The sequence below is a fragment of the Periplaneta americana genome, chromosome 3 (genome assembly GCF_040183065.1).
Source record: "Periplaneta americana isolate PAMFEO1 chromosome 3, P.americana_PAMFEO1_priV1, whole genome shotgun sequence".
NCBI lineage: Eukaryota > Metazoa > Arthropoda > Insecta > Blattodea > Blattidae > Periplaneta > Periplaneta americana.
In genome coordinates, this window is record NC_091119.1 from 204901286 (window position 1) to 204921712 (window position 20427).

The window sequence follows — 20427 nt, forward strand, 5'->3', positions numbered from 1 at the left end:
CGTAATGTGGCTATTTTCTTCGATTACACACTACATTTATTGTGGCTTTAAAGTCTTCACACGACGAAAAAGTAATATCAGACGGGGGACAACAATAAATATTTTTAATGTTTCCAAAATATGTGGAAGCTATCCTTCTTGCTTGGCTGTCCCGATAACGGCATGAGTGCGGTTTGCCAGCTATTCAGCCAGGTTTACTATCGCCGTTCCGAAGAAAAATGTGTTTTTAGCTCCATTCACATTTCCGCGCCTGGTTGCTACGTAGCAACGACAATAAAAAGCCTCTTGCACTGAAGTCGCTATTCATCAGAAACTTTAAGAACGGAAAGCGTTACAAAGAGTTACTACAAATAATTTCAATACAGTAAACAATATAATGTAGCCATCTACAGTAAGGAGATGAAGATGATGATGATGTTAGAGGTGATGATGAAAATTTAACATTGAAAATGAGGATATATGAAGAAAGATAATGTATGTGTGTATGTCTATTTATTTACACTGGAAATGGGTATATACCCGGTGGCAGTGGTAACTTGTAAGGGCGAATCCAGAAATGCATATAGAGTGTTAGTTGGGAGACCGGAGGAAAAAGACCTTTGGGGAGGCCGAGACGTAGATGGGAAGATAATATTAAAATTGATTTGAGGGAGGTGGGATATGATGATAGAGACTGGATTAATCTTGCACAGGACAGGGACCGATGGCGGGCTTATGTGAGGGCGGCAATGAAACTTCGGGTTCCTTAAAAGCCATTAAGTAGTAGTAGTAGTAGTAGTAGTAGTAGTAGTAGTAGTAGTAGTAGTAGTAGTAGTAGATATATGAAGAAAGATATGGAAATTAAGATAATGATGAAAAAGGTGAAGATGTTGAGGCAGACTTTCGTCAAGAAGTAGTAACGAAGTATTAAAAAGTAAGAATTAAGTAAGTTAACTGATTAGCAGTGGAAGTAGTAATAACAGTAGCAGCAGCAGTAGACCTATTCAAGATCGTCTTCCATAATCACATCTTAAAGCAGGTATCGATAGTGCCCAAAATGTCGCCGCTGGCGATCCAAGTATGATTACCACGTGGTTTTGTTATTATGTTCATGTTGTAATTCTAATTATGGATCTGTGTCTGATATTTTAGCGTATAAGTTCCCGTATAAGTAAAATTATAATAATAATAATAATAATAATAATAATAATAATAATAATAATAATAATAATAATATCAGCTTACATTTTATCTTTTTAATACATGGTTGTTGACATAACCTGGAGTCCTTGGCCTAATTCTTCCTGAATTTAAATTTTTTACGTTTTATTACTTTTAGACTTAATTCTTGAGCACCTCTTTCCAGCTTTTCCGAAAATTGGTTTGCATTTTTTTTTTCGTTCAGCACAATTACAGTAGAACTTGGTTATAGCGACCTCGTTTTGTGCGACACCTCGCATATAACGTCAAATATTCTGTGGTCCAACTAATTCCCCATGAGACATTTGCTTTCCTACCTTGCTTAATACGACAAACGTATATGCGTCTACCTCGCATATAACGTCATTTTCAACCTCAGTTTGGAATAAGATTTTCTAAGAACCAAAGTATTTTAAGAAATATTGTGTTGAAATCTGACCCTGACAAATTCTTTACAGTCTCCTTCTGTCATAGACCTCTGGAATGCAGGCGGATTCCCCACCCCATTGTAACCTGAGTGACGCTTTAGAAGTCATTAGAATTATGAACATGTTCTATGAAACTAGGGAAGGGAGCAGTGAAATTGCAACTGAAATTATGAATATAGAACGTAATTTAGTCCTAGAAAGTGTGTATTGGGCAAGTAGAAGACGAAAGAGTAAAATGACTGATTACTTCACTTCTAAGTAAAGTAGTTTTGTGAGTACTGAACAAACTGTTTTAATACAGAATACTGTATTTATAATTGTAGGCCTACGTGTATTTTAATTTTGTTCATTGTAGGCTTAAAAGTCAATACATAAATCTAAAATAAGTCTAATTAAGTTTGTTATTTTTCATTTTCCACCTCACTGGATTGATAATGTGAATCTCGGTTAGATTAGATTAGATTAGATTAGATTTATTTATTTATTTAACCTGGTAGAGATAAGGCCGTCAGGCCTTCTCTGCCCCTCTACCAGGGGATTACAACTATAACATGAACAATAAGATTACAATTAATATTAAATTTACAATTACAATTACAATAAAAATTAAAGTACGACAAGAATACCTGATTAATGAAAGCTAGACATTTTATCATAGAAGTTAAGAACAAAGAATATTTTTGTATTTACTAAATTACAAATTAAACCTACAATAACAAAATTCTATAGTGATGAAATTACCGGATATTGAGATATTTTGTGGTAGATTAAAAGAACTATTTACAAGAAACCATGTCTGAACGAGTCTCAATTACTGACCAAGTGCCTAGTAAGTTTGCGTTTGAATTCAATTTTATTTCGACAGTCCCTGATGCTAGCAGGTAACGAATTCCAGAGTCTTGGCAGGGCTATTGTGAAAGAGGATGAGTATGAGGAGGTGCGATGGGATGGTATTGTTAGTATTGTTTCATGGCGAGAACGTGTGTTCAGATTGTGGTGGGAAGAAAGGTAAGTGAAGCGAGACGACAGGTACGAAGGAATAGAAGAGTTCAAGATTTCGAAGAGAAAGAGAAGTGAATGTAAATTTCTTTTCTTATCTAGTTTAAGCCAACCTATTGCTTCCAGGGATGGGGTAATATGATCATATTTACGAACATTGCTTACAAAACGTACACACAAATTATGAGCAGGTTGAAGTTTCATTTTGTTGTCGCTGGAAAGGTCAGTCAGTAAAATGTCCGCATAGTCAAAATAGGGAAATACAAGCGTCTGCACAAGGGACTTTTTTAAGCAAGAGGGAAGATGAACATTTATCCTTTTTAGCACATGAATAATAGAATATACTTTTCTGCAGGTTTCTGTGATTTGCATGTCCCAGTTGAGATTATTATCCATGTGAATGCCAAGATTTTTTACCGAAGAACTGAAAGGGATATGCACTGTACTTACTTTAACGGGGGAAATGTCGAGGTGCTTTACAGCGTCGGTTTGCCGTTTGTGTCCTAATATGATTGCTTGTGTCTTTCCAGGATTGATATTAAGATGGTTACTACGACACTCGTTTATAACAACATAATATTTAAGGTCCCTTGGATGTCGTTATAACCAAGTTCTACTGTATACCCAAATTTCCCCATCCATGGGGTAAATTGAGTACAGTTAAACCTAAGGTTATTATTATGACTATTACACTTTCACTACGTCATACTACTATTGACGAATAAAACGGTACGAAAGGACGTGTTTCAAACAATCACTGCTGCTTATCCTATAATTTCATCACTAATTGTTTATTTTTATCGCTTCCCTAACATTTGTTTACTTTTATCACTTTCCTAGCATTTGTTTCTTTGTTTGCCAACATTTCGAAGTGCAAATTCTTTGCGGTACTGTAAAATATGATTTTCGATCGTCATATGTTTCCCGCATAGATAGGCGGCTCCGTTTAAACGTTTTGGTGAAGCTAACATTAGTGAAATATAATTTTCGTAAGTCAATAATTGATATCTATTTTATTGCATTAGAGTACTTTATTTCTCCTAATCTTTATATACTTTCTTCTGTTTTATCACCTCCCTACCATTTGTTTCTTTGTTTGCCAACATTTCAAACTGCAAATTCTTTACGGTACTACAGTATATGCTTTGCGATCGTCATTTGTTTCTCGCATATAGACAGTCAACTGAAAATGGCGACTCCGTTCAAACGTTTTGGTGAAGCTAACATTAGTGAAATAGAATTTTAATAAGTAAATTAATATTGGATTTTATTAGAGTTTTTTTTAATATTTCCTATACTTTCGTCGAATTTATCTCGAGCATTTTAGGTCTTATAAATTGTGTGTTTGTGTGTGTGTGTGTGTGTATTCCCCTTATGTTATGTAACTGATTTTATGTGTAATTTTCTATTTTATTTTATATATTATGTAACCGATCTTGACCATTTGTAATTTTATATTATGTAACTGATCTTGACTATTTGTAATTTTCTACCATATTTTATGTAATTTCTAAGGTATTTTCTTTTGCGTTGTTTTGTAATATAATTTTGTATTTCATGTATATTATTGAAACCTGGTTGAGTGGAAGAGAAGGCCTCATGTCCATAACTCTGCCAGGCAAAATAAACCTACTACTACTATACTTTCTTCTAATCCTGTAATAGTCAATTAAATCCACTCGAGTTTTGATTTTCTCCAGACAAATCAAAACCTCTAGTGAGATTACTGTACATAAATAGAGGACAACATACTTGAAAATGAAATAGAATCATTCTAGAAGGTCACTGCGCTGACATATGAAAAACTGACTGATAAATGTTATCGTGGTAACAGGCTATGGGTCTCTGAACTCAAAAAAAGGCTCTATTTATACCCAAATTACCCCTACCCACTCTACCCAATACTGCCACGTTTGTTTCGGAGGAAGGCAACACCACAGACTAGTACTAGCTTTGGCACCTAAGTACTCAGCGGATTCGCTGTATTTAACATGTTAGGAGATCTGCGGATAGCTGCGAAGATTAATGGCAGAGACATTGAGAATAGGCCACGTCCAGCGGGCCGGGCCAGGGTGTGTTGGTAGATGAATTGTTGGGAGGAAGAGGAGGAGGAGGTCATTCCCCAACTTGGAGAGGCTTTGTTTCGCATTTAATGGCGCGTATATCGCTATAATGGCGCTGCGTATGGGCCGAAGAGCAAGCTGGATGAAATAGGGCTTAACCAAGCAGCCTGCCAACGACAGGGATATTGAAAGAGGTCTGGCTTTGGAATATTGAAGGGCGCACAAAAAATGCCAGAGAAGATTAAGTGCTGGACAAGTGACTAAATTCAGTTTCTGTCTCCAGTATTTCTTTTAAAACTACAATTATTGAAGAAGATCTATAACATCTATATATATAATTTGAACTGGTAATGGAAATTACGGGAAAACGGCTAAACGGATTTTAATAAATGACCCCTCATTTTGAAGCTTGGAACCCAAAGTTTTTCGGAAAAGTAGTAGTTTTCAGTGAAATGTCCATTTTACTACATCATTTTCCTTTTTTCCAAAATCCATCTTTCGTCAGTTTTGAGAACTAATTAATTGCATTCACGGCCGACTTGATTGAATTTCAGAACAAAACACACACTACAATAAACAATAGGCTATTACACGAAGGCCATGACCTGCACGATTGTCGACATATTTAGAGCTCAATTCAATTTGTTATTAAAAACTGATTCTGCAGTGTATAATTTTCTGAGTACAGCTGTGTATTGTATATTCAAATCTACGAAACTTGAGGTGGTTTGATGACATTATTACCATTAGAAATTAAATATTATTATAGTTAATATCATGATGCGTCTATTCTTCATTAATTGTACATAATATTGAGGCTATATTGATGACATGAAAGTGAAACGTTTTGTGGTTATGTAAGTAAATGTAGAGAATATCTTAATTTAGATCTTCATTTCCATAATTTACTGAGTGGCTGCTGTATCTACAAAACTTAAGTAAGATAATAATATTGTTACTAAAATCAAATATTTTTATACTTATTAACCCAGTGGGGTTGGGTCATTTTCATATACTTAATGGCGGTGTAGTGTAGATATTGATATGTGTCATTGTCTTCAGTATTGGCACGAGAGAGCACAAAATTACAGTTCCTAAGGAAATATCAAAAGGTATTACTTACTGATAAAATAAGAGGCCTAGAAATTTTTGTAATCTCCAGATCATTTCAGCAAGCTCTCTTAGTAGGATAAAATGATTTTACGCTCTACATTTCAAGTTCTACATGCAGCAGCTATACGAAAATGCTATTGTTCGAAAGCTTAGCAAACCTGACATTTTTTTAACTTTTGCCTACAATCCACAATGACCTGAAATAGCTACTGCTATCGTCCTGACATTGATACTTGCGTTTTCGCGTTGAACTCAAAAACTGAAGGTGGATAGGTTCAAGAAAAAGTATTTGGCCTAAAAAAAAATCCATTCAGAGGGAGTATGTTTCATTATTATGGAAGCAAATAACTATCAAAAAGACAAGTATTCTTCATTGAAAATAAATCTGAAAAATTTTTATTTGAACGTCTAATGAACTTAGTTTGCAGCAGCATTTGCTGCACAAGCCACTAGTTCATTATATTTCTATAGCTAATACAAAAGCTAATTAAGACAATTAAAATTATGTTATATTATGAAACTAAGAAAAAGAAACCGTGGTTTCATTAAGAATGTTGCATTGTAGTAGAAAGAAGGAAACAGGGAAAATTGAAATTCTTACAGGATCCAGTTGAGGCGAATAGAGATAATTATTTCAATAAAAGACGGGAAGCAAATCGTACGCTTAGGAATAAAAAGAGAGATTACTTGAAGGAAAAACTGAATGAGGTAGAAACAAATAGTAAAAATAAAAACATTAGAGATTTATATAAGGGCATAAAGGAATTCAAGAATGGATATCAAGCAAGGGCAAACGTGATCAAGGATGAGAATGGTGACTTGCTTGCAGACTCTCATTCAATCCTGAACAGGTGGAAAAACTATTTTGGACAACTACTAAGTATACATTGGCCAAATAGAAATGATCGGGACGAAATTGAAATACAAACTGCTGACCCATTTATACCCGAACCCACACCTTCTGAAGTCGAAATTGCGACAGAAATCTGAAAAATTATAAGTCTCCAGGTATCTATCAAATTCCTGCAAGTTCACACCTGTGGAGTAACGATCAGCGCATCTGGCTGCGAAACAGATGGCCCGGGTTCGAATCCCGGTCGGGGCAAGTTACCTGGTTGAGGTTTTTTCCGGAGTTTTCCCTCAACCCAATACGAGAAAATGCTGGGTAACTTTCGGTGCTGGACCCCGGACTCATTTCACCGGCATTATCACCTTCATATCATTCAGACGCTAAATAACCTAGATGTTGATACAGCGTCGTAAAATAACCCAATAAAAAAAATCCTGCAGAATTAGTACAAGAGGGTGGAAGCGCATTATCTAACGAAATTTATAAGTTTGTAGTTGCTATTTGGGAAAAGGAAATTGTACCAGAACAATGGAAGCAGTCCATAATCGTACCTATCTTTAAGAAGGGGGACAAGACTAACTGTAGTAACTTTCGAGGAATATCACTTTTGTTGACGTCGTACAAAATACTTTATGTCGAATATCCTTTTGAGAAGATTACCTCCATATGTAGATGAAATTATTGGGGATCATCAGTGTGGTTTCAGGCGTAAGCGATCGACTATTGATCAGATTTTTTTGCATTCGACAGATATTGGAGAAAAAATGGGAGTATAAGGGTGCAGTACATCAGTTATTCATAGATTTCAAAAAGGCGTATGACTCGGTTAAGAGGGAAGTATTATATGATATTCTTATTGAATTTGGTATTCCCAAGAAACTAGTTCGATTAATTAAAATGTGTCTCAGTAACACTTAGGGCAGAGTCCGTATAGGTCAGTTTCTATCTGATGCTTTTCCAATTCACTGCGGACTAAAGCAGGGAGATGCACTATCACCTTTATTTTTTAACTTCGCTTTAGAATATGCCATTAGGAAAGTTCAGGATAACAGAGAGGGTTTGGAATTGAACGGGTTACATCAGCTTCTTGTCTATGCGGATGAAGTGAATATGTTAGGAGAAAATCCACAAACGAATGTGGAAAACGCGGAAATTCTACTTGGAATAAGTAAAGCGATACGTTTGGAAGTAAATCCCGAAAAGACAAAGTATATGATTATGTCTCGTGATGAGAATATTGTACGAAATGGAAATATAAAAATTGGAAATTTATCCTTCAAAGAGGTGGAAAAATTCAAATATCTTGGAGCAACAGTAACAAATATAAATGACACTCGAGAGGAAATTAAACGCAGATTAAATATGGGAAATGCCTATTATTATTCGGTTGAGAAGCTTTTGTCATCCAGTCTGCTGTCAAAAAATCTGAAAGTTATAATTTATAAAACAGTTATATTACCGGTTGTTCTTTATGGTTGTGAAACTTGGACTCTCACTTTGAGAGAGGAACATAGGTTAAGGGTGTTTGAGAATAAAGTTCTTAGGAAAATATTTGGGGCTAAGAGAGATGAAATTACAGGAGAATGGAGAAAGTTACACAACGCAGAACTGCAAGCATTGTATTCTTCACCTGACATAATTAGGAATATTAAATCCAGACGTTTGAGATGGGTAGGGCATGCAGCACGTATGGGCGAATACAGAAATGCATATAGAGTGTTAGTTGGGAGGCCGGAGGGAAAAAGACCTTTGGGTAGGCCGAGACGTAGATGGGAAGATAATAATAAAATGGATTTGAGGGAGGTGGGATGTGATGATAGAGACTGGATTAATCTTGCTCAGTATAGGGACCAATGGCGGGCTTATGTGAGGGCGGCAATGAACCTCCGGGTTCCTTAAAAGCCCGTAAGTAAGTAATACAAAAGTTAATTAAGACAATTAAAATTATCTGTCAATAAGGAGTTCTTGAACTGTCAAAGATTTTGTAATATTTGCTACGATTTGTGGCTCCTGATCCACGGCCTGCTGCGATGCTATGCTTTGATGTTATTGTGTGTCATTATTTGTATAGTTTTAAATTTAATCATTAGGATCGTTGCAACTAAGAAGTTAAAAAAATGCTATAATGGTGACATTTTCCAGACTCTAATAATAAGATTTTTTTAAGAATCTTATTTGGAAAGAACTTAAAAGTATTTCAGCTCGAGTGCAGTCAAACTCTTTAATTCCTAGACAAATAAAATTAGAGAATTAAATGTGGACACAAGTAAACAAACATTCCTTTGTCATAAACTGCTAACTTCCATGACAGATATTGTTGTTTCTTCATTAAACATAATCAATTCAAATCTGAACATGTTACACATTATTGTATTCAGAATATGAAGTCGAGAAAACAAAAGCATAAATATACAGAGTGTTCCATTTGAAATATGAAATTTAATGGCATTTCCGAACATGTTATACAAAATTGGAATCAGAATTTGAAGACGAGTTTGAAAAAATTGCAAATATACAGGCTGTTCCACTTGAAATTAATAAATAAGCTATTTCCGGACATATTATACAAAATAGAATTCAGAACCTGAAGAAGAGTAAAAAAAAGTACAAATATAGTGTTCCATTAGAAATAAGAAATTTAATGCCATTTCCGACATGTTATAGCCTACATCATTGGATTCAGAACCTAAAGACAAGTAAAATGTACAAATAAACAGGGTGTTCTATTACAAATAAGAAATTTAATGCCATTTCCGACATGTTATAGCCTACATCATTGGATTCAGAACCTAAAGACGAGTAAAATGTACAAATAAACAGGGTGTTCCATTACAAATAAGAAATTTAATGTCATTTCCGACGTGTTATAGAATACATCATTGGATTCAGAATCTAAAGACGAGTAAAATGTACAAATATACAGAATGTTACACTAGAAATAAGAAATTTAATGCCATTTCCGACATGTTATAGTCTACATCATTGGATTCAGAATCTAAAGACGAGTAAAATGTACAAATATACAGGCTGTTCCATTAGAAATAAGAAATTTAATGCAATTTCCGGACATGTTGTACACAATTGAATTCAGAATCTAAAGACGAGTAAAATGTACAAATATACAGGGTGTTACACTAGAAATAAGAAATTTAATTCCATTTCTGACATGTTATAGAATACATCATTGGATTCAGAATCTAAAGACGAGTAAAATGTACAAATATACAGGGTGTTACACTAGAAATAAGAAATTTAATTCCATTTCTGACATGTTATAGCCTACATCATTGGATTCAGAATCTAAAGACGAGTAAAATGTACAAATATACAGGCTGTTCCATTAGAAATAAGAAATTTAATGAAATTTCCGGGCTGTTATATATTATTGGATTCAGAATCTGAAGACGAATAATTAATGTGCAGATATACAGAGTGTTCCATTTGAATTAAGAATTTTAATGCCATTTCCGGACATGTTATACATTAATGCATGCAGAATCTAAATACGAGTAAAAATGTGCAAATATACAAAGTATTGCATTTTAAATAAGAAATTTAATGCCACTTCCGGACATGTAATACATCATTGGATTCGATTCTGAAAACGAGTAAAATGTAGAAATATACAGGGTGTTCTATTTGAAATAAGAAATTTAATGCCATTTCCGGACATGTTATTCATCACTGGATTAAATAACACTTGCAAATGTTTGAATATTTTTTATCACATAAACACCCCAAATTTCACGCAAATTGTAGCATAAGCTAACTATAAAATAAATTTGGGGTCTGCCAGAATTCATTTACACCCGGTATATTGATAGACATATTAAATAGGAAAGGAAGCAAGAAGTATTGACGTGTGATGAAGCTCTTAGCTATTCTGTCTATGAAATGACAGCTCCAAGTGATGTCTACTCTAAAATACGTAACGACAGCATCTTTCCAAATACGTCTACGTTAGTGACGTGTATTGGACTGAAGTTTCAGACGTACAGGGACATCATTTTATTTTTACTTCAATTTTTATTGTACCTGAGTTTTGGAATGCACTTCACTCCCACCCCTCTACTAGTAAACTCCAAGCGTTCTCCACACAGAACCGAGGCCGCGTATGCAGTACTGAGTTAGTGAGTATAGTACGTTCCAAAAATATGTTCAAGTTTTCCAGTGACGAAAGAGCTTTCAATATTGAATCATATTTTCGCACAGGTGCTGTCGTCCGTTTGCTTACGTCCCATCCCGATTTCCCCCCCCCCTGCTTCTGTTCGCCCCTCTGTAAAGTCTAGTAGCTTGACTGTCTTAGCTCTTTTCTGAAAACATTAATTTCTGTTAGGAATTGGACGTCTACGTAATATTATACAACTATTTCAAATAACTTAAATAAAAGGGCCTCGTCAAGTAATTAACTCCCCCCCCCCTTGCTACGACCCTGCCACAAAAACACTTGAACGGACAGTAGATAGCATTTCTGAGTAATTTTATCTTTTCGGATCGGGCAGAAGTGAAGATTGAATTTACAGTACGTAAGGTACTCTTTTACAGAGTAGGTACAGAATTATTTCAACATGAGTTACTCGTACGAAGGACGACACTGGTAATTGGAATTAGGTACAATAGTCTATAGTGCGATAATATGCACAAAAGAACTGAAGCCTGTATCGAAATGAACGACCACCATTTTCAAAAATGTGTTTAAATATCCACATTATGATTATTTTTCAATTTAACTTCATTCTCTATAGTGTACGCTAATGTGCTGTAGACAGTATAATATACACTGTATACTGAATACCTCCGAATGGATAGCTCAATTCGTGAGTAAAAACACTAAGTATTAATACTGTATTGTATTTTGATTAAACAAAAACCTAATGAAAATTATTAAACGCAAAATTGCGATATTTCCTAGTTTACATAAATGGATGAACTACTTTTCTTCCTTCCTATACCTAATAAAGTGATTTGTATTTTACGCCAGTATCATCGAACTCCAGTCTTAGAAGGGGGAGCAAGCGGTGTTTCCGGTTCTAGACCTTTAATTCAATGATATAGCCAGGTTGATATTAAAAATGTTAGTAAAAATAAAATGATGTTCCTGTACAAGTTGGTAGGGATTTTATTAAAATATCTCGTTTTCCGTTGCAAGCATCCCTTTGTTAGCGAGAAATATAATTTCGCTAGCTGTACAAACAGTCTTCAGTTCCACCCCGAAGTAACTCTGTGCAGCATCAACATCCCAACCCTGATTCAAATCCCTTATATGTGACTCAGCTTCCGGAAGAGAATCTGTAATCCAAGTGAAAAATTTTTAAGGTCTGAGAGGGAAATTCCATTTACTTGTCGTGCAGCAGAGAAAAACAGAAAATACTGGGCGTGTGCCCCGCCCTCGGTCACCCCTGATGTATGATAACAGTGGAGAGGGAGAAGCACTCCATCCAGGAAATAATGAATCACTTTTTATGCCGTCGGGAATGCTACGAGAGTTGGAAGAGGGGTTAAACTGTACAGTTTGACTGAAATAGGAGGGTGAGACGGGACGGGTAGCGTGGCGATAACAGCACGGCATGCCGCGGGCAAACCACCCCCTCAACCCCTGCGATCCACCGCTATAACACTTCTATCAATTTCCTCCCCGTCCCTCACCCCATTGTGCACATATATATTGGTCCTACAGTGGAAGCTACTTGTGCCAAGTCTTGTTACATCAGGGTTTAGCGCCGGCCTCTCCTTTTTTGTCGTCCTAGTCCTTTCGTCACATACAAATCACAAATTATCGATTTCCTTTACAAAGGATAAATTTGTGTTAAATTTTGTCTGCACAGTTTCGGAGACACAGCATTCATTGAAGGAAGCGGTAAATTTTCAATTCTTTATATCACCACTGCTCTGAGGACAATGAAAACCAAATTTTTTTCTCGGAAAATGCAGTAAGAAACCTTAAGATCACTCACTCACTCACTCATTCATTCACTCACTCATTCATCTATTCATTCATTCATTCATTCACTCATTCATTCATCCATTCACTCATTCATTCACTCACCCATTCATTAATTCACTCACTAATTCATTCATTCATTCACTCATTCATTCATTCGCTCACTCACCCACTCATTCATCTATTCATTCATTCACTCATTCACTCTTATTCATTCATTCACTCACTCACTCATTCATTCACTCACTAATTCATTCATTCACTCACTCATTCGTTCATTCACTCATTCATTTATTCATTCATTAATTCACTCACTCATTCATTCATTCACTCACTCATTTATTAATTAATTAATTCATTCATTCACTCACTCATTCATTCATTCACTCACTCATTTATTAATTAATTAATTCATTCATTCACTCACTCATTCATTAATTCATTCACTCATTCATTAATTCATTCACTCGCTCACTCATTTATTCACACATTCATTCATTCATTCACTCACACATTCATTCGTTCATTCATTCATTCACACATTCATTCACTCATTAATTCATTCATTCATTCAGTGTTCTGCCCAATAGCAGATCTTTCACTGCAAACACAGCTTCCTCCAATATTTTCTATTTTCTGCCCTTTTTGTCTCCTCATATGATCCACATATCTTAATATCGTCTATCATCTGATATCTTCTTCTGTCCCGAACTCTTCTCCCGTTCACAATTCCTTCCAGTGCATCCTTCAGAAGGCACTTTATTCTCAGCCAGTGACCCAGCCAATTCCTTTTCCTTTTCTTGATCAGTTCCAGCATCATTCCTTCTTCACCCACTCTTTCCAACGCAGTTTCATTTCTTATTCTGTCTGTTCGTTTTTCACGCTCCATCCTTCTCCATATCCACATTTCAAATGCTTCTATTCGTTTCTCTTCACTTCGTCGTAATGTCCATGTTTCTGCCCCATACAATTCCACATTCCACACAAAGCATTTCATTAGTCTCTTCCTTAGTTATTCTTCCAAGAGATCCGCAGAAGATGCTCCTTTTTCTATTAAAAGCTTCCTTTACCATTGCTATCCTCCTTTTGACTTCCTGGCAGCAGCTCATGTTACTGCTTATAGTACACCCCAAGTATTTGAAGCTGTCCACTTGCTCTACTGCCTTATTTAGAATTCGCAAGGTTACCTTCTTTTTTTTCTTCTTCTTATGACCATGGTCTTATTTGCATTTATTTTCGTCCCATTATTAAGGTAAAATATAATAGATTGCTCAGCCTAATGCACTTTGAAGAAAACTTTGATCAATTTCACTATGCTGCCATCTAGCGACTGCAAAAGAAGTCACGTTATAAGCCTGATAGAATTGCATAGAGTAATAGCTCGCAGCAGTACTTCCATCCAGCGATCGTTGCCTAAAAATTAATTTTCGACAGTGGAGATCCTATTGGTTGTTCTGTTTTTATATGTTGCTATTTCATAACACTGGAATGGCCAATCTGATATATATGTGATCAGAGACACTATTAATATTTTATTTTAATTTAGCTACAATAAAACCTCAACAGGCTTCCCTACTTATAGCTTCATTGAAACTACAAGACCATTATACAATATTACTGTGATGAATCAACATAAGTCAGAAATTAACTGGAAGTTAAACGCATTAACGAAAACGAGCACATAGAAATGCTTTCACCTCGTTCACTATTACACAAAAATTCCTTTAATTCAATGACTAGAAATGAAAAAAAGCTTTCACTCTTTCAGTAACGGCTTTAGTTGTTGCTAACGTACGTACTGCCGCCATCAAATCATCTCATTACGTTTAATGCTATGGGAAACCGCCATATAGGAATACATAAAAGCACCAGTCTGGTATTTGATGCATGTGGGCACTGTTAAAATGTTTACATGATTGTTATAACCGTGGCATATTATAAAACATGCGGGGGAATATGCGAATATTTCGTTATTTGGTGTACCACATAGAATTCCAATCATTACAGTAAATATTCACTCAACATTGATTGCTACAAGGCGACAACCCGCCAGTAAACATATACCGAATTAATATTGCACTGTTTAATTTCGTGAGACCGGCTGCCCAGCTTCGGTTACTTTGAGAGCGACAGTCACTGCAAACCGCAGCGGCGTGGCTTTCTGTGGAAATTTACTGTCGCTGTAACTCATCGCTGATTCCGTGTAATGAATAATATTTATGTTTATTGCACGTGATTTCCTATTAAAATTGGGGACAATAACCCAGAGTCCTGTTATACTGTTCTAAACGGAAAGAGAAATGCTGGCTTATTCAGATGAGGTGTACTTCCACATTATTGAAAAAGGTATATATTTTGAAGAGGTATACTTCCACATTATTCAGAACAGATGCATATACAGACGTGGACAAATTATTAGACTAAATTAATTATGTGTGTAACAAGGCTGTATTTGTCGGTAGAAATAATGAACAAAAATGTATTTTGCACAGAAATAATGAATAGAAAATGGAGTCTTGAGGTTACTAATATTTTGTGAACATTCCCTTATTCTTTATTAACACGTTGTCAGGGATGCTGGAAACCAAAGTTTGACACTTTTTTTGAATATCAGAATCATTTAGCCAGATATCAGACAGTGCTTAAATGAGTCCATGTTTTGTTGCAAGCATCTTTTTGTTCATTTTCTTCTTCAGTATAGATCACAGATTTTCAATTTCGTTCATGTCCCGTCTTCTTGCAGGCCATAGGAGAACAGACTCTTGAATATCTTCTGCAGTATATAATTAAAACATCAGTAGTACCAACACAACCAGACAAAATATACTTAACCATTGGAAAAATGTACCATAAGATGTAAACAATCATATTTGCAACAATAGAGACTCTGTGAATTATACTGATAGTTGATATGACGAATTATATTATGCTTCCAAGAAAAACGTTTTAGTCTAATAATTTGTCCACATCTGTATATTGAAGAGGTGTATTTTCAGATTATTCAGAAGAGGTGTTTTTTTTTTCAAGAGGTGTACCTTGAATTATTCAGAAGAGGTGTATTTTTTTTGAAGAAGTGTACTTTTACATTATTCAGAAGAGGTGTATTTTTTTGAAGATGTGTACTTTCAGATTATTCAGAAGAGGTATATTTTTTTTAAAGAGGTGTACTTTCACATTATTCAGAGAGGCATATTTTTTAAGATGTGTACTTTCAGATTATTCAGAAGAGGTATATTTTTTAAAGAGGTGTACATTCACATTATTCAGAAGAGGTGTATTTTTTTTGAAGAGGTGAACTTTTACATTATTCAGAAGAGGTGTATTTTATTTGAAGAGGTGTACTTTCACATTATTCAGAAGAGGTGTATTTTTTTGAAGATGTGTACTTTCAGATTATTCAGAAGAGGTATACTTTCACATTATTCAGAAGAGGTATCTTACTTTCACATTATTCAGAAGAGGTTATTTTTTTGAAGATGTGTACTTTCAGATTATTCAGAAGAGGTATAGTTTCACATTATTCAGAAGAGGTGTACTTTTGCATTATTCAGAAGAGGTATTTTTTGAAGAGGTGTACCTTGAATTATTCAGAAGAGGTATCTTACTTTCACATTATTCAGAAGAGGTGCATTTTTTGAAGATGTGTACTTTCAGATTATTCAGAAGAGGTATGCTTTCAGATTATTCAGAAGAGGTGTACTTTTTTTTTTTCGAAGAGGTGTACATTCACACTATTCAGAAGAGATGTATATTTATTGAAGAGGTAAACTTTCCGATTATTGAAAACTTCAAAAGAAGGTAATTGTTAAAAGTTTTCTCCCTTCACTTACTATTTTATATGAAGTGTACAGGCTTCAACATCGCCGTCAAATTAGGAGGATTTATGTCATTGTAATTCAAACTATCACGACCGCAAAATTTCAGCACAAACATTTCACACATGAATGTAATTTCGAAAATAGCTAAAATGTGTTCAAAATAATTCAATCAATCATGAGAAACAGAGAGAGGCAGAGAAATAACAATGTCACTATAAAATATCACTGACAATGAGTCGTGATTTACAACTATTAAAGTTCCTTTTTTCATGTAAAGTTGTAATTTAATAACAGAAATGTTCTTACTAAAGTAACGGTTTAACAGCAAAGATGGAAAAAAATTTACTTCAATCACTAGTGAATAAAGTAGCAATTAATAACTGGGATCATCTTACTTCATTTATTAGCAACTGTCTTCTAATGAAGATAGCACCAAAGGGCTCAGTGTATCTCATCAGTTTACCACTATTAATTAAATAATATTAACATAAAAATAACTGAAAGATTACAAATGAAAATACAATCATTAAAAAGATTAATACAATCATTGCTGATGCCTGAAATGGTGATTTGAATTTGGTAAGACTTTTTTATGGTCGTTAATATAATATCATCACGAAGGGTTATGGCCAGGGAAGGGAAACAACCACTCTCAAAGAGCTTAGCTTCTCCCGCTACAGTTGTTGTTGTACGTAGATACTCATTCTGACTTCTCTGTTCACAATACGAGTTTCCCACCCCTGTTATGGCAGTGATCGGCATTTCTTGACTCGTAAGTCAACCCCTTAATACACAAACAGGATGAGAGGTAGGTCATTATCTCCCTCCCCTTAGCCATCACCTCTTCATTCAAAGTTAAGCAGTTTGGATAAATTCACTGTCCATCTCTGCGCACTGAAAACTTGCAATAGTGAAGGTGTTTCCCATCTTATTCTCTTTTATCCCCTCCTACCTTCTCCTTTGCTGTGTTTTGCGGGCTGTATTTTATATGACGCAAACTTTGCCGACCACTGGGTTATGGGAAGGTTTAAATGTCGTCTAAAATTTTCGTAATCTGTTGTAATTTTATTACTCATCGACCTATAATAAGAAAACCCAAAGCTTTCACGTTGTTTAAGTTTTATTTATTCATATAATGGACTTTTTTCCTTATTAACCTCTGTTGACTGTCAGCTATCTGTCTCAAAACGAATGTAACCTGGAGTCATTACCATAGCAACCCTTTACCAATAAAGATGTTTGTGCGAGATCGTGCGTATTTGCTTGGTTTCCGCACAAAGCCAATCCGCGGAAAGTCTAAAATTCAACATTCAGTATTCCCAACCTAACACGCATAACAATTTCCCTCTTCTTACCGCTTAAGTGACATATTGATTTTACTGCTTTAGGCTTTTAACATATTATTTTTAGAGACGTTCAATATAGTAATAATTATCAATTGGAAACTTACCACTGCAATTTCACCTAAATTGCACTGTTAATTATTGTTTTTAAATATTTGCAAAAATCATTACATAACCTTACCGTTTGTTTTAAGTTCGCATTTATAGACTGGGGGAAAAAACAGACGTATATCACGGTCTGTTGGAGTATAATAAACACAGAAAACATTTTATAGCAACAATGTTGAAGATAGATATTTTTGTTTTACAAATTTGCCGTCATTGAACAGAAACCAAGATGGAGATTTCATTGCAACTAATTAGAAATTCCTCTGTCAGGTATGTAATAAACGATCTTCGCACAAAATAATGTACGATACACGAGCGGTATGTTTTCTTTCAATTCTCGGAAATTAAAAAAGCTGAACTACGTTTCGCTTTTTCAAACTTTTCCTCGAACATGAAAACTTCAACATACCGCTCTTGTAACGCATATTACTAGTACAATATTACTATAATCACTAGTGAATAAAATAGTTCATTTTAAATTTTATCTAAAATAGGAATATTATTTGGTTTCTCGGCCGGTGTTCGAAAAAATACTACTGCATAAGGCCCAAGTGAGTCAAGTAAAGAAAGTCTGTCTCAGATGTGAGGTGCTCTATAACGCATGACCAGCACTATTGTCACTTTCAGGTATTGTATTATCTCTCCTTTGCTCATATTCATCGTAACGAGTTACAATTCTGACAGTCCTCTGGAGATGTGAATCGCCTGTGAAAGCCATCAGTTTATAAGCCACTGACTCTCATCTCCCATCCTTATCCAAATGTATATCGGTCTGGTTTAATGTCTAGAATTTCTAACGTTTTCTGACTTCATGGAAAATTCTGTAGTATACAAAAAAACCTTTTTATATCAATTTGAGATGGCGTCTTTCAGATATAGTGAGGCGCGGGAGAGAGTCCATGTTTAATGTTACTGTATCCGGGCAACGGCACCTTTGTTTACACAACAAAATTTAATGTAATAATCTAAATCTATCTCCCTGTCAAAAGACCAAAACGCGTCTAGTCCTTTTTTATGAAAGGATTGGACAAGTTTTTTTTTATCCATCGGTCTACTAGCTGAGCGAGTTTTCAAGTGACATGCACAACTGAAACTTTTCGACAAGGACTGGCGTTGTTTTGTAATAATATAAGATATAAGCCTGAGACGTAATTAATTCTTATATTATTGATCATAGAAATATACCCCTAAAATGAATTTCATGTTGTTTTGGAAGAAAACAAGCTTAAAATATAATGAAAGGGGTCTCAAACATAATCATAAAAAGGGCCAAATGGATTGAGCTGGTTTTAGGATCAAAATATTCAATTTAATTGTGGTACGAGTTGATGCGGGACAGATTTAATATATTGTGGGACAACTTGTCGCAGGACAAATTTCTAAATTGAGACGAGTTGTAGTAGAAATTATCTGGGACAAATTATCGGGAAACGTCTTTTTCATGGTTCTATATTTGTAATTTAAAAATAATATTGTTTTCCCCATCTTTGACACATCACTTTTGTATCAAATGGTAATAATAATAATAATAATAATAATAATAATGATAATAATGATAATAATAATAATAATAATAATAATAATAATAATAATAATAATAATAACAATTTATTTAACCTGGCAGAGTTAAGGCCATACGGCCTTCTCTAACACTCAACCAGGAGTAAAACTGCAAAAAACACTACAAATTTACAAAGTACACTACAATTTTACACACAAAACTGAATAAGATAATAATAATAGAATGTAAACAACAAGTAAGTAGAAATCAGACATAATATATAACATACAGAAAGAAAGAAAAAAGCATAATAAAATTTGAACAGCAGGTCAAAATAAATGAGACATATAAAGTATAAAAAAATAAGACAATTATTAATGATGATGATGATAATAATAATAATAATAATTGTAAAAAATAAGAATAGTAATAATAATAATACTAATAGTAGTAGTAATAAAATAGTGCGGTACAAAGCATACAATGAATACAATATTTTTAAGTACACACAGTAAGGAAAATTATGATCATATATAGCTCAACTTATCACATTATAGATATACTGTTATCGGAAAATATGAAAACAAAAATATAAAATAAGTTAAATATCACTAGAACATAAAAAAAATGTGAATACGTGGAAACATGCAATACAACACTTGTCATAATAGTAGTTAGTTTGGCAACTCGTCATAAGATAATTTTCTAACTTGGATTTGAAAGATTTCAATGTTCGGCAGCCCTTGACTTCAGGCGGCAGAGAGTTCCAGTGACGAGAGGTAGCAACAGTGAAAGATGAGGAAAACAGAGATGATGTGTGAAGTGGAATTTCTAGCGTGTTATCGCGTTGTGATCGAGTATTAATATTATGATAGCGAGAGAGAGTATGAAAACGAGCGAATAAATAAGAGGGGGATGAAGTGTGCATAATTCGATATAATTCTGTAGTAAATCTTGTCCATTGCAAGGCTTAAAAAGCAGTAGGGCTGTCGGACCGATCACATAGTTACTCAAGAACTGGTACATCGAGCGCCATGAAATATCTGAGGTGATCTATGCATACTGCAAAACCTACTAGAGAATT